Source organism: Desmodus rotundus, chromosome 12 (assembly GCF_022682495.2).
Source record: "Desmodus rotundus isolate HL8 chromosome 12, HLdesRot8A.1, whole genome shotgun sequence".
Taxonomy (NCBI): domain Eukaryota; kingdom Metazoa; phylum Chordata; class Mammalia; order Chiroptera; family Phyllostomidae; genus Desmodus; species Desmodus rotundus.
Genome location: NC_071398.1, coordinates 68,666,473 through 68,681,606, shown reverse-complemented (window position 1 = coordinate 68,681,606; position 15,134 = coordinate 68,666,473). Strand labels below are relative to the sequence as shown.

Below are 15,134 nucleotides of genomic sequence, written 5' to 3'. Positions count from 1 at the left end.
CTTATTCATCCATTTTTATTTATTTATTTATTTATTTATTTATTTATTTTAATTTATTGATTTTAGAAAGAGAGAGGAAGTGGGGAGACAGAGAGAGGACACTGATTTGTTGTTCCACCTATCTATGTATTCACTGGTTGTTTTTTTTAGTATATTTTATTGATTTTGCTATTACAGTTTTCCCAGTTTTCCCCCCTTTATCCCTCCTCTGCCCTGCGCCCTCCAACCCTCCAGCCTTCCCTCCCTTAGTTCATGTCCATGGGTTGTACATATAAGTTCTTTGACTTCTCTGTTTCCTGTACTATTCTTAACCTCTCCCTGTCTCTTTAATGCCTACCAATTATGCTTCTTATTCTCTATACCTTCTGTTCACCATTCTTCCCCTTCCCCTCCCCAGTGAAAACCCTCCATGTGATGTCCATTTCTCTGATTCTGGTCCTGTTCTAGTTGTTTGCTTAGTTTTTGTTTTCTTTTTCTTTTTCTTTTTTTTGATTCAGTTGTTGATATTTGTGAGTTTGTTATCATTTTACTGTTCATAGTTTTTGATCTTCTTCTCTTTCTTAGATAAGTCCCTTTAATATTTAATAAGGGCTTGGTGATATGATCATTCATTCGTTCTTTAATTTTGGTCAAAGCATTTCCTTAAGTGGGGGAAGAAGGCTATTATCTCCCTTCTTAAATTCCTGATGGAGGGGTGGGGATTTTATCAATTTTTTGAGGGGAGACTGCACAAATGTGGGGACCAAGTATCTCAATGTTTCTTTGCTTCCTCCTGCAGGGTACTTAGGGACTATTCCTTTCTAGAAGTAAAGTGATGGCATTAAGACATAAGACAGGAAAGAGGTGAGGGGAATGATGGTTCTATGTGAATGCTTAAAGCCTCTATTTTTAGTTGGGTTAAAACCTCCAAACTGAATGAGAAAACTTCCATAAAGCCACTTTTCCATTGTCCTTAGAGGAAAGTGTCTGGGTCACCTATATAGACCTCTAGTTCCAGACACTGGTTATTAGAGGCTTTGTGGAGGGTACTCTTTCTTTCAACAGGCATTTATTGAACATCTCTTATGTGCTAACCACAGAAAACTACAACACTGAACAAAACAGACAACATTCCTAATCTCATGGAGTTTATAATCCAGTGAGGCATTCAGATGAACAAAATAAGTAAAACTTATGGTAATTAGGTGGTGATGAATTCTATAGAAAAAAATAAAATAGGTTTAAAGAAGGGAGATGGGGGAGTATTGGAATGTGTAAGGTTTGCAGTTACAAATTGTGTGATCAGTGACTCATTCACCGAGAGGTGGACATTGAGCAAAAACCTGAAGGAGTGCTGGCCAGCGTGGCTCAGTTGGTTAGGTTCGATGCCTGTGCAGGGCACATGCCTGGTTTGTAGGTTTGGTTCCTGGTCTGGGTACGTGCGGGAGGCAACCAATTGATGTTTCTCTCTCACGTCCATGTTTCTCTTTCTATCTTTCTCCCTCCCCCCCTCTCTAGGATCAATAAAAGGAAAAACAAATTAATTCAAGAAAGTCTCATTAATACTGAAGTATGTTGAGTTAATGGCAAATTTGAGAGGTTAAAAAAACCAACCTGAAGGAGCTGTAACCTGAAAGAGGAATAAGCCGTGTGGTATCTAAATAAAGAACCTTCCAGGTAAAAGAAATAGCCATTGCAAAATCGCTGAGGTGGGAGTGGCCTGTTCATAAAAGAGGAAAGTGTCTAATATAACTGGAGCTGAGACAGTGAGGGGAAAAGGGGTAATGGAGAACAGTTTGTGAGGGCATTGACTTTTATTTTGAATGAGATGGGAAGTCACTGGAGAGCTTTGAGGAGAGGATCAATCTGGTTGCTGCCTCGATTGTTTACCAAGGGCAAAGGCAAACAGCAGGGAGATGAGTGACGAGTTTTTACAGTGATCCAAGTGAACACATGGGAGGTCTCAGGCCAGGGGATGTAGATAGTGAGGGAGTAGTTGCATTCTTGAGAGGTGACAGTGTTAGCTGGTGGTATGAATGCAGGGTAGGTGAGACAGAGAAGAGCCCCGGCAAGACACCAGGTCGTTAGCCTGAACAGCAACAGGATGAAGCTGCCATTAACTGAGATGGAGAAGACTGCAGGAACCAAGCAGGGTCTGTGGGGGAAGACTGCCTTTACCTCTTAAATTCCCTGATGCTACCTTTGCCACACTCCTGGAACTCTCCATCAGCCAATTTTTAGCTTCTTCCTTCCAATCCATCCTGTATGCCATAGGAATTAAGACTAAGTTGTTTAGATTGGGAAAAAGTGAATGCTAAATCAATAGCCAAAGATTAAGCATATTTCGCACTTATTTTATTCCTATAATAGAGTTTGCCTTGTTTTTAATGGTTCAGTGAACTCTGAATATTATAATTATTTCCTCTGCTTTATTAGAAATGTTTTTGTAATCATGTTAATTATATTACTTTTAACTCTCCTCTTTATAATTGAGGTTTATACCTCTGTAAGATAATTATAAAGACTGTTCACATTTTTACATTTTTCATGACTTGCTGCAAGATTACAGGGAGTTTAAAAATTGGAGGCGGGGTGGTAGCTTTGCATTATTTGTCTGATCTTAATGTTGTAACATACCGATTGTACAAAATATATAATTTTTTTTGTCATTTAACATGTGCTGGACTGTAACAACATAAACTAGAGAAGATGACATAAAGCAGTGAGTTTCAACCTTTTTCATCTGATGGCACACATACGCTACTAAAATTCTGTGGCACACCAACAATGTATTTTTTGCCAATCTGACCAAAAAAAGGTATAATTTTGATTCATTCACATTGGACAGCTATTGTTGTGTTGGCTGTTGTCAGTTTTTTAATTTGACAGTGTAAGGAAAAAGAGGTCAGTGCCCCTGACTCGTCAGGTACTGAGTGTTTTAACAGGTCTTGTGGCACCCCAGGGTGCCACAGCACACGGGTTGAAATTGCTGACATAAAGTACAAGAAAGCAAGTCAATTACTACCTAATTAAAACATTTAAACCCTGATCAGTGTAGCTCAGTTGGTTGGGTGTCATTCCACCAAGCAAAAGGGCTGGGGTGTGGGTTCTGTCCCCGTGTTGGGGCACATACCTAGGTTGCGGGTTCAATCCCCCGTCGGGGTGCATGCGGGAGGCAACCGATTGATATTTCTCTCTCACATTAGTGTATCTCTCCCCTTCCTTGTCCCTCACTTTAAAAATAAATAAGTAAAGTCTTAAGGAAAAAAACATTTAATTTTAATATTAGCAGAATTCTCTAGAAAATAAGTTAACTTTCTCAGTGCTTTTTGTCTTTTTTTCAAAAAGTTTTCCTCAACTCTGGTATGTATCTTTTGAATGATATTTCTCTCTCTTTTTTTTATCAGTCTTTTCTACTATTTTTTTTAAAAAATATTTATTTATTTTTATTCAGTTACAATTGTCTGCATTTTCTCCCCATCCCTCCACCCTACCCTAGCCAGTCCTACCTCCCTCCCCCACCTCTACCCTCCCCCTTGATTTTGTCCTTGTGTCCTTTACAGTAGCTCCTATAGATCCCTCTCCCCACTGTCCCCTCCCCACTCCCCTCTGGCTATTGTTACAATGTTCTTAATTTCAATGTTTCTGGTTATATTTTGTTTGCTTTTTTCTTTTGTTGATTATGTTCCAGTTAAAGGTGAGATCATATGGTATTTGCCCTTCATCGCCTGGCTTATTTCACTTAGCATCATGCTCTCCAGTTCCATCCATGCCATTGCAAAGGGTATAAGCTCCTTCTTTCTCTCCGCTGCGTACAATTCCATTGTGTAAATGTACCATAGTTTTTTGATCCACTCATTTGCTGATGGGCACTTAGGTTGCTTCCAGTACTTGGGTATTGTGAATTGTGCTGCTATGAACATTGGGGTGCTCACATGACTCTACTCCAGGAAGACAAACAACCCAATTAAAAAATGGGCAAAGGACTTGAACAGACACTTCTCCAAGGAAGACATACAGAGGGCCCAGAGACATATGAAAAGATGCTCAGCATCACTAGCCATCAGAGAGATGCAAATTAAAACCACAGTGAGGTACCATCTCACACTGGTCGGAGTGGCCAACGTAAATGAATCAACAAAGAAATGTTGGAGAGGATGAGGAGAAATGGGAACCCTAGTACATTGTTGGTGGGAATGCAGACTGGTGCGGCCACTGGAAAACAGTATGGAATCTCCTCAGAAAACTAAAAATGGAACTGCCCTTTGACCCAGCAACTCCACTGCTGGGATTATACCCTAAGAACCCTGAAACACCAATCCAAAAGAACCTATGAATGATATTTCTGATTTTAAGAGTTTAGGTTAAAAATAAATAAAATGTTACCTTATTTCAAGTAGAATTTGAAATTTGAATCTAATTCTTGATACCATTATTGATCTTGGAACCACTGGAGATCTTCTGTTTAGAGGCCTTGGTTATGACTACTCCATAAACATAGTAATGTATGACTTATTTATTTTAATATAAGGGTTTATTTTCTGTCAATTTACTTAGTTATTAAATAAAAACAACTTTTAATACCCCATACCTTGTTCCTATGTCAACTAAACATTCTTGAAATAATTTTAAAACACTAAGATACCCTTGGAAGGTAATGTTATAATACACAGTAACATTTCTATATTACATTTTCAAAGATATTAAAAGGAACAATAAATTGCATAGTCTTTCATTCAAAATATAGAAAACTAAACAGTAACACAAAACTGACAAAATTATAATTGGTTTGTGCTGGATTTTGCCCAATTTTAATAAGGTTATTTTTATTACATACTATATAAATTTAAGGGTATAAGAAATATATTCTTCTCTTTTTGAAATATATTTCTTTTGATTGTACAAAACTCTTCATTGCAAAATACTTAAATACAGCTTTCTCAGAACATTTCCACAATGACCATAGAGGACATATAAAGTGGGGAAGTGTAGGGAAAAATGGAATGAAGGATGACTGAGATCCAGAGTTTGGGTGACTGGCAAGCTCGTTCAGTTATCACGGCTCTGAACGGGACCCAGAGTTATGAATGGGACCTAGGATTTTCTTGTCTATAAATGCTGCAGATTAGTTTATTCAAGAAGAAGGGGGTGGGGGGCAGAATCCAGTTATAGTCCAGATCATTTTATGCCAGAAAACAATTGTAGAAACTAACTTTTAATTTTTCAAAACTCAGTCAGGTGTGTGAATGGTCTATTGGTATCCAGCAATAACTTGTACCTATTCCCATAAGCGCCGTGTTCCACCACAACCCCAGCTTCAGCACACTTGGTGCTAGCAGCTAATTCTTTTTCACACAGAGTCACAAACTGGGGATAAAGTTCTAACCCTTCTCCTTTCCACAGAGTGATACTGCCTGTTTCTTCCTTTTACTTTCTCCCCAAGGGTGGTTTGAAGGATGATAAGAACGTTGCCAGGTAGATTCAATATAGAGACGTGCTTGCCATTTTCTGTTTCACTTAATTTCACACTTAACAGTGTATTAAGCATTTTGGGAAGTTCTTTATCAGCTCCCTTGAAAAAGCACACGTTGATTACAGATCCTCTCTGAACCTCCACCCACTGGGCCTCAGAGTGCCCTCGGCGGGACGAACTTGCAGCCCAGCTTGCACGCACTGCTGCACGACCTGGGCCTGAGGTGCCCTGCTGGTCGCTTGCAGCCCCGGCCCCGGGCCACGCGGCCATCCCATCCGCTCGGCCCGCTCCTCGCAAACTCTGGCCTCAGCGCGCATGGGAGACCGCGTGCGCCCTGGTGGAGGAACGTCCTGGATCGTTCTATTTCCTGTCCATTTGAAGGCACACAATTGAAGAACCATTTTCACAGGTTAATATATCTTGTCTCTGCTTCATATTTTAAACTCTTATTTTTTCACCTTTATGAAGATGGATGTCGGTGAGTTATTGTATAGACATTGTATTACTGGGTCGTTATGATTTTCTTTGCTGCATATCTTTGACTTTCAGGTAAGCAATGAACGAGTTTATTTGGCCATTGCACACCTGCTTTTGATGAGTTTTTAGCTCTTTGGGTGGGATTAGCCATCAGGTACATATGGAGAAATATTACCTAAACTAAGCCTTTAACGACTCTTAAATTTGAAAAAAATATATATATAATTGGGTGCGATTTTACTCAGACCAACTTTGTATACATTGTGTTTGAATCCTTGACTGTGAAGATAAAGGCTGCCAGTTTCATCCGAAAATGTTATAATGATTATAACTCTTACTAAGCTCATGAACCTAAAATTAGAGAATCTTAAGAATCCTGAGAATTTGAAGGGAATATAGAGATCATGAGGCCTGAAGTAAATGTCTCTGTTCATTATCTCTGACACAAAATCATCCATTATCTGATTGAATATTTCAAATAGGAATAAACTCACTAATTCATGAAAAGGCTATTCCATTTTTGAAGAGTTCAGATTGTTAGAAATCTATTCCTTTTATTAGAGACAAAAATCTGTCCCCCACTAATTTTTATCCTTTGGACTTACCCTCTAAAAACTATATGGAATAAATTTAAAGTACCTTTCATATGGGTGACCTCTCATGTGTTTTCCTCACCAACTCCTTTTTCTAGCCTTAAAAATCCTAGATTTCTCACAGGCAGTGAAATCTCTGACATTCCTCCTAGCAATATTTTTCTGACATATCTCCTCGAGCAAGGGAAACAAAAGGAAAAAATAAGCAAATGGAACTACATCAAACTAAAAAGTTTTGCCCAGCAAAGGAAATCAACAAAATGAAAAGGCAACCCCCTGAATGGGGGAAGATGTTTGCCAATGATACATACAATAAGGGGTTAATATCCAAAATTTATAAAGAACTCATACAACTCAACACCAAAAAGACAAAATAACCCAATTAAGGAGTGGGCAGAGAACCTCAATAGACAATTCTCCAAAGAGGACATATAGATGGCCAATAGACATATGAAAAGATGCTTAATATCACTAATCATCAAAGAAATGCACATTGAAATAACAATGACATATCACCTCACACCTGTCAGAAAGACTGTCATCAATAAATAGACAAACAAGTGCTGGCGAGGATGTGGAGAAAAAGGAGTCCTAGTGCTGGTGGGAATGCAGATTGGTGTAGCCACTGTGGAAAACATGGTGGAGTTTCCTCAAAAAATTGAAAATGGAACTGCCATAAAATATAGCAAATCCACTTCTGGAATACATCTGAAGAAACCCAAAACATATATACACCCCTATGTTTACCGCATTAGTTACAGTAGCCAAGATACGGAAGCCACCCAAGTGCCCATCAACAGATGAGTGAATAAAAAAGCTGTGGTACATTTACACAATGGGATATTACCATTTGCAACAGCACAGATGGGTGAAAAGGGGCAGACAAAGACAAATACCATGTGATTTCACTTATATGTGGAATCTAAAGAACAAAATTAACAAAAGAGAAACAGCCTTATAGATAAAGAGAACGGTCTGTTGGTTGCCAGAGGAAAGAGGAATTGGGGGCTGGTTGAAAAAAGTGAAGAGATTAAGAAGTACACATTGGTGCCCTGGCTGGTGTGGCTCAGTAGATTGAGCCCTGGCCTGTGAACCAAAGGGTCACTGGTTCGATTCTCCATCAGGGCACATTCCTGTGTTGTGGACCAGGTTCCCTGGTGCAGAGCATGAAAGAGGCAACCACACATTGGTGTGTCCCCCCCTCTCTTTCTCCCTCTCTTCCCCTGTCTAAAAATAAATTAATAAAATCTTTTTGAAAAGTACAAATTGGTAGTTTTAAAATAGTCATGGGGTTTTAAAATAAATCATAGGGAATATAGTCAACAATATTGTAATAATTATGTATGATGGCAGGTAGATACTTGGAATATGGGGGGAATACTTTGCAAAGTACCATATTTTGCTGTGTATAATGTGCACTTTTTTGCCCAAATTTTTGAGGAAAAAATAAGGATGTGCATTATACATGGGTAGTACCTGAAATACCTTGTGTCTGTTCTTGTGTTTTGTAATTATTTGTTACATAAAATTTCTTGTACCATAATATGTTAAAAGATAAATGCTAAAATTCTTTTATAATACAAAAAACAAGTATCTAAATATAAACAAAAATATTGAATTAAAAAATTAAAATGAAAGATTTTTTTCCAGAAAGTTTGGGTCAGAAATGTGGGTGTGCGTTATACACAGCAAAATACAATATAATTGTCTAACTGCTCTGTTATACACCTGAAACTAATACAAAATAATGTTGAAAGCAAACTATAATTGAAAAAATAAAATAAAAAAATAAAAGTTCTATTCAAAAAAGTTTTTTTAGTTCTGTCAACCAGTCTTTGAATAAATAATGAGTTCATGTAAAAAATATCCTAGCTCTTTCTTTCCAGCCAGCACCAAGCCATGGGCATCTCTTGGGACAACTCGCACAAGTGCCACAAGACTGGGGGCAAGAGGAAGCACTACCACAAGAAGTGAAAATATGAGCTGGATCGCTCTGCTGCCAACACTGAGATTGGCCCCCGACGCATACACACAGTTCATGTGCGAGGAGGCAACAAGAAGTACTGAGCCTTAAGGCTGGACGTGGGCAACGTCTCCTGAGGCTCAGAGTGTTGTATGCGCAAAACAAGGATTATTGATGTTGTCTACAATGCATCCAACAACGAACTGGTCCGAACCAAGACCCTGGTAAAGAACTGCATCGTGCTCATTGACAGCACACCATACTGAGAGTGGTACCAGTCCCACTATGCACCGCCCCTGGGCCGCAAGAAGGGGGCCAAGCTGACTCCTGAGGAGGAAGAGATTTTAAACAAAAAACGATCAAAGAAAATTCAGAAGAAATATGATGAAAGGAAAAAGAACGCCAAAATCAGCCGTCCTCTGGAGGAGCAGTTCCAGCTTCCTGCATGCACTGCTTCAAGACCAGGCCAGTGTGGCCGAGCAGACAGCTACGTGCTAGAAGGCAAGGAGCTGGAGTTCTACCTGAGGAAAATTAAGGCCCAGAAAGGCAAATAAATCCTCCTCCCTCCTTTCTTTCATGTTAAAAAAAAAAACTAGAATAAAGATTCATTCTAGGGTTAAAAAGAATCCTCGCTTTCTTCAATGTTGTTTACGTGACATAGTTCCTAAAGCCTTCCTACCTAATTGACTTGCTCTGTGCTCACTGAAGATTATCAGGGTATCATGTAGAACAATAGTTGTTAAACTTCAGTGTGCTATAATAGACTCACCTGGTTGCCTGTTAAAAACGGAGATAAATGGCCCTGGCTGGTGTGGCTCAGTGGATTGAGTTCCAGCCTGTGAACCAAAGGGTCACTGGTTTGATTCCCAATCAGGGCACATGCCTGGGCTCTGGGCTAGGTCCCCCGTGGGGAGCGTGCGAGAGGCAACCACACATTGGTGTTTCTCGCCCTCTTTTTCTCCTTCTCTCCCTCTTTCTCCTTCCCTTCCCTCTCTTTAAAAATAAATAAATACAATCTTTTTTAAGAAAGAGAGAGAGATAAATGGCCATGGCTGGGTGGCTCAGTTGGTTAGAGCATCGTCGAGATACACCGCAACACTAAGGGCTCAGTCCCCCGGTGGGGCACATACGAGAGTCAGCTAACAGATGCATGGATGGTGAAACAGCAAGTCAGTGTTTTTCTCTCTCTCTTTCCTCTCTCTCTCAATTTAAAAATAAAATAAGTGGAGATAAATGGACCACACCCTCAGAGACTCTAACAATAGATCTGAGATGGGGCTCTGGAAGCAATACTTTTAATTAATATCACCTGGTAATTCTGATGCAAAAGTTTTCTGGACTTCCCTTTGAGAAATATTGTTCAAAATGTAGCACTAACAGATCTCTGAATTCCTTACTGAAAGGCCTCAGCTGGTGAGAAAGCAAGTGTGTAACATGACCTTTACAAGTCAGAGCAGGGTGGAATGAGTTTCAGGGACCACAGGCTGGGGAGAGCATACTAATCGTTAGCCCAAATGATGGGGCAGGGCCAGTCTTGGAGGTGGTCTGCCCAGAAATGGGGGACTGGTTCCCTGGGTAGGGAACAGTGTGAGGGGAGGAGGGGTGGGAGGAAAATAGTAATACATACTGCTAACAACTTGCTAAAGAACAAACAAACAACCCCCCCACCTGTTTCTAAGGTAAAAAGAACTCTTGTAAATAACTTTTGGGTTGAAAGAACATCAAAACTGAAATTAAAGACAATTCTGAGAACATTACATAGCAAAACCAATAGCATGCAGAAAGTAATATTAAAAATAAAACATATAGCTTTAGAAATGCACTTCAAAAACATGAAGGATTGAAAATCAATGGCCCATCATTAAACTCAATAAGCTAGACAAGATCAACAATAATCCTAAAAAGAAGCATGGATGTAAAAGAGAAAATGAAGTTGAAAACAAAAATATATATATATTTGATTACTATATTAAAAAACTGATTAAAACTTTATTCATTTATATATTTTAAAGATTTTATTTATAGAGAGAGGGGAAGGGAGGGAGAAAGAGAGGGAGAGAAATATCAATGTGTGGTTGCTTCTCATGTACCCCCTACTGGGGACCTGTCTGCAACCCAGGCATACACCCTGACTGGCAATTGAACTGACCACACTTTGGTTCACAGCCTGTGCTCAATCCACTGAGCTATACCAGCCAAGGCTACTTATTTTTAGAGAGAGGGGATGGGAAGGAGAAAGAGAGGGAGAGAAATGTTAATGTGTGATTGTCTTTCATGTGGCCCCCACTGGGGACCTGGCCCACAACCCAGGAATGTGTTCTGACTGGGAATGAAACTGGCAACACTTGGTTAACATAAAGATGGTCAAGATGCTAAATTTTATTTTATGTGTGTTTTTCCACAATTTAAAAACATCTTTGTAAAAGAAAAGAAGAGACTCCAGGTCTCGATGATTTTATGGACAAGTTACAGAAAACCTTAAAGGAAGAGATAAATTCATTTATTACTTATACATTCCTATAGCATGGAAAACAACAACAAAAATAGCACAAAAAGATATTACATCAATCTCACTTGTAACTCTAAAAATACTAAATCAAATATTAGCAATTTAAAATCAGCAATGGGTTAAAATATAATTAGATCTCAGACATCTGGTCTACAAAGAATCATTGTCAGTTCCCTAATACATGCCAAGTGCCCAGAAAAATGCTTGACCTAAATAGGTACATAAATTTTTGTTGAGTTGAATGAATTCAATTAACCAAGTAGTGTTAATTCCAGTCATGCAAGTGTGGCTGACATTAGGGAATATCACTAGACCGAGAGAGCAAAGAATAAAAAGATGACCCTGTAAGATGCTGAAGAAACTTCTGATCAAGTTCCACTCCTGTTTTGATAACAGCTATTCTAAGCTAGGAAAACAAAATTGCTTTAATTTGATGAGGGCTGTCTATTTAAAAACATAATTGAACATCATAATTTGTTATGAAACATTAGAAGCCTCTTCATGGGTAAGACCAGAACACCTGCTGTGACCGCTGCTGTTCGACAGTGTGCTAGAGTTCGTCACCAAAGTGAAAGAAAGAAAAGAGCTAAATACTGGAGAGGAGGAGACAAAATCATTAGAAGCAGGCAATATGGTTGCCTATTTTGATAATCTGATGAGACACTAATTAGAATTAATAAGAGAATGCAATAAAATGGCTTAATGCAAGATAAACAAAATCAACATTTTCCTGAATGCCAGCAATAATTAATGAAAAAATTCTTATTTACAAGAATAAAAAGTATAAACCCAACAAGAAAGATATAACTTATATGAAAAAATTGTAAATATTTCTTGAAAGACAATTTAAAACATTTTTAAAAGAATCAATGAAGAGAAAATATAATCTTTGATGGAAAAAGTCAGCACTATGATGATATTAATCCCTCAATTCAATATAATCTCAATCAAAACCTTAATGAAAGTTTTTGGGATGGTAGGGACTTGACATATGAAGAAAGAATATAGACAAAATAAACAATTAAGAAAAATGTTTTTCTTTTAAAGAGTAATGGGTAGCAGATGGGGCTGGAAGGACTTGCTCTAATCAGATATTAGACAGTCAAAAGTAATTAAAATAGTTTGGTAGTAGTAAAGAAAAGCCGAATAGATTAGAACAGAATAGAATGTACAGACATAGATTCTCGTTTAAGTGGAAATGTACTCTATGGTAAAGGTCATATTTTAAATCAATGGGGATAAAATGGACAGTATAAGAGTTTGAGAACATTACACATCCATTTGGAAAATAAAGATAGACTCCCTCCCTGAATCTCTCTTCAGAAATAGTTATTGGTGAATTAACAAACAAAATGTACAAATAAAAATGGTAAAAGCACTACAAAAATTTTTTTTCTTCTTGAACTGATAATAGCTTCTCTAATCAAAATGTAAAATTAAAACACCACATACAACATAATTTTAGACTTTGTAAATTAAGTATGCATAATAAGTTGTTAAGGATAATATTTTTAAAAATGGAAATAGAACAATAACTTAGAAAGTAAATCCAGAGAGAGGGGAGATAAGAAAATCTAGTCAGTCCATAGTAAGGATTTACTCAATACCAAATACAGAAGATTACTTACATAGGGGAAGATGTTTTTCAACCAAACACAAAGAGCACAAACTTTAAAGAAAAAGGTCCAATAATTTTACTACATTTAAATTAACAAACAAAAGCACCATAAGCAGAGGAAAGACAGACATAGACCAGAAGACAGTTTTGTGGAGCGTGTTGAGCTGCGTGTGTTCCTATCTAAAAACATTAGTATCCAAGCTATCTAAAGCACTTTATAAAACAGGTGAAATTTTAAATGGATAAATGTATGGAACCCTATACTTAGTTTAACTGGCTCAGGTTGGGGAATATCTGATTTAGGAGCAAATCTTAGGTAAAGAACCACAGCTTAGCTGCGAGTCAGGAACATGATCTGGCTTACAAATGGAGCCGATGCAAACTGCAGTCACAGTGAGAGAAGAACACCGTTCTGTGCGCACTAGCTAATAATACCCAGGGTGTTGAGTTTTTCATAATTAACAAAACCTCATGTAATTTTTTATCCAAGAAGAGGGAAATGTATGATGAGGTCTGAAGTCTGTGATAAAGTGTCAGCTCTGCTAAAATAGTTATATATTATCTGACTTTCCAGATTTTGCTCCTGGTATCTCCTCTGCCATTCTATTTGTTCCTGGAGCCGTAAGCCTCGATTGTCATTTCAGTGGGGTTTACACAGGGAAATACTTGGGTTTGAGCCACTCTCTATAAATAGTCTTTTTCTTCAGATTAAGGAATGAGCAGTAAGATAAACAGCTTTTATTTAAAAAACAAAAAAAGAGAAGGGTGCTTTTTGTGCTGCTTCTTGAACATTTTGAGGTCTGTCAAGGACAGCTAGCCTGCCTTCTTAGGGATTGATCTTCAGTATCACTTTCATTAGATTAAAGTGCTGAGTTGTCTGGACTATCTCTGATCTAATTTTTGCTAGCTCTTATTTTCTCATATATGCTCCAAAATAGCCATAAATAAAGAACATATCTTATTGTATTTTGTGTTTGTAGGATGAACACGAGCAGTAGAAGAACAGTTTACCATTATTTTTAAAGGCCTGGACAACAGAGTGTTTATGATGCTTCAGTTTAAATCTTACCCGATGAATAATGAATTAAAGACATAAATGAGCTCAAATTATTCACTTTTGTGGCTGTGGTTGTTAAATTGTTGTGAGACGAGTATTTGTTAAGTAAGATGAGGTAATGATTTTAATTAACATGAAAATCACCTTAAAGCATATTTTAATTTAATTTTTCTTTCTGGATTTACTCTCCTGTGGATTATTTTATTAATGTAATTTTTCATAATGTATTTTTTCAGCATCCAAAATATTTTTAATAACAAGGTAGGATCTGGGGTTAGGTTTTGTAGCTGTGCCTGGCCAGGCCTCTTGCGTGCTCCAACTTCTGGCCCTTGGATCGTTCGCAGGGTTTGGTGTGGCTGTGAGGTGTTCCTGGGGCCTTGCAGAAATACCTGTACACCTCTTGGCCCTACTGAGGACCAGAAAGCAAAACAGTGCTACGTCCCATGGGGGAGACTGGGGCCAGCTGGTCCAAGGCAAGGATCTTGGCCCTCGGCCTTGAGGATGTGGCTCTAGGTGTGGCTGCTCACACCAAATGCATATACCTTCAGTATGGGCACCTCCTGGACAGGCTCCCTACAGCCACAGCAGTTTTGCCCAGCTGGTTAGGAAGCTTCATCTTCTGGATCATCCAGGAAAGGGACAGAGGCAGCCGGTTGGTGTGACTCATGAACAACATCTTCAGCACCACTTGGTTGAAGGTGGAGTTGGTTCATCTGGCCAGAAACCTGTGCTGCTTGACCAGCAGCCTCAGGCAGATGTCCCGGCTCCTGGGCTCCTTTCCCCCAACCTTTCTGTCTTTTTTGTGGTGGATGTAGACTCCCATGATGGAGCCTTCTGCTCTATCAGATCCGGTAATTTTTCTTATATTCACCGTAGTTTTATTAATGATCATAAAAATTTCAGAAGTGGGAAAGTGATTCATTACATAATGATGACTTAACTCCTTAGAATGGTGAGCCGTCACAAGAATTATAATGATGAAGAACATAGTAACATGGTAAAATCTAGCAAGGGAATAATATATGAGCAAGAATCAGGCAAAGATATTTCATGGGGGAGGTAGTGTGATATCATAAAAATACACTGACTTTGAACCCAAAGCTGCCAGGGTCTCAGTCTCAGCTTTATCCCATCACCATTGGGTGGCTTGACTCCCTGGAGCTCAGTGTTCCTGTCTGTCCAATGGGAATATTATTAGTTACTCTGCCAGTTGTGGATGATAATTAAACCAACCCCTCGCTAGCACGAAGTGGTAACATTAGTTGAGCATCTACTACTATTGCAACCATAAAAAAGACTTAAATCTAAGGGAGATGGCAGAAACATACACATATGATAACCCCTGTGCTAAAGGTATGGTTGGTATATTTTCTTTCTCTTTTCTAGAAACTGGAACCCAGGCAGCTGACAGTTCTGGTTAGAGAACTTCAGGTGTCCTAAATATCACTGTATTTTGTAAGTGGGG

General features: G+C 38.5%; 3 pseudogenes; 1 reads left to right on the top strand and 2 right to left on the bottom strand.

The window, feature by feature from the left end:
- LOC112314054 (small ribosomal subunit protein eS8 pseudogene) overlaps positions 1–9,039 on the top strand; it is a 119,560-nt pseudogene extending 110,521 nt beyond the window's left edge.
- On the bottom strand, positions 5,203–5,853 carry LOC112313498 (D-aminoacyl-tRNA deacylase 2 pseudogene; annotated as a pseudogene).
- Positions 9,040–13,943: 4,904 nt separating the features above from the next.
- LOC112313496 (large ribosomal subunit protein eL18 pseudogene) lies at positions 13,944–14,492 on the bottom strand (annotated as a pseudogene).
- Positions 14,493–15,134: the final 642 nt, after the last annotated feature.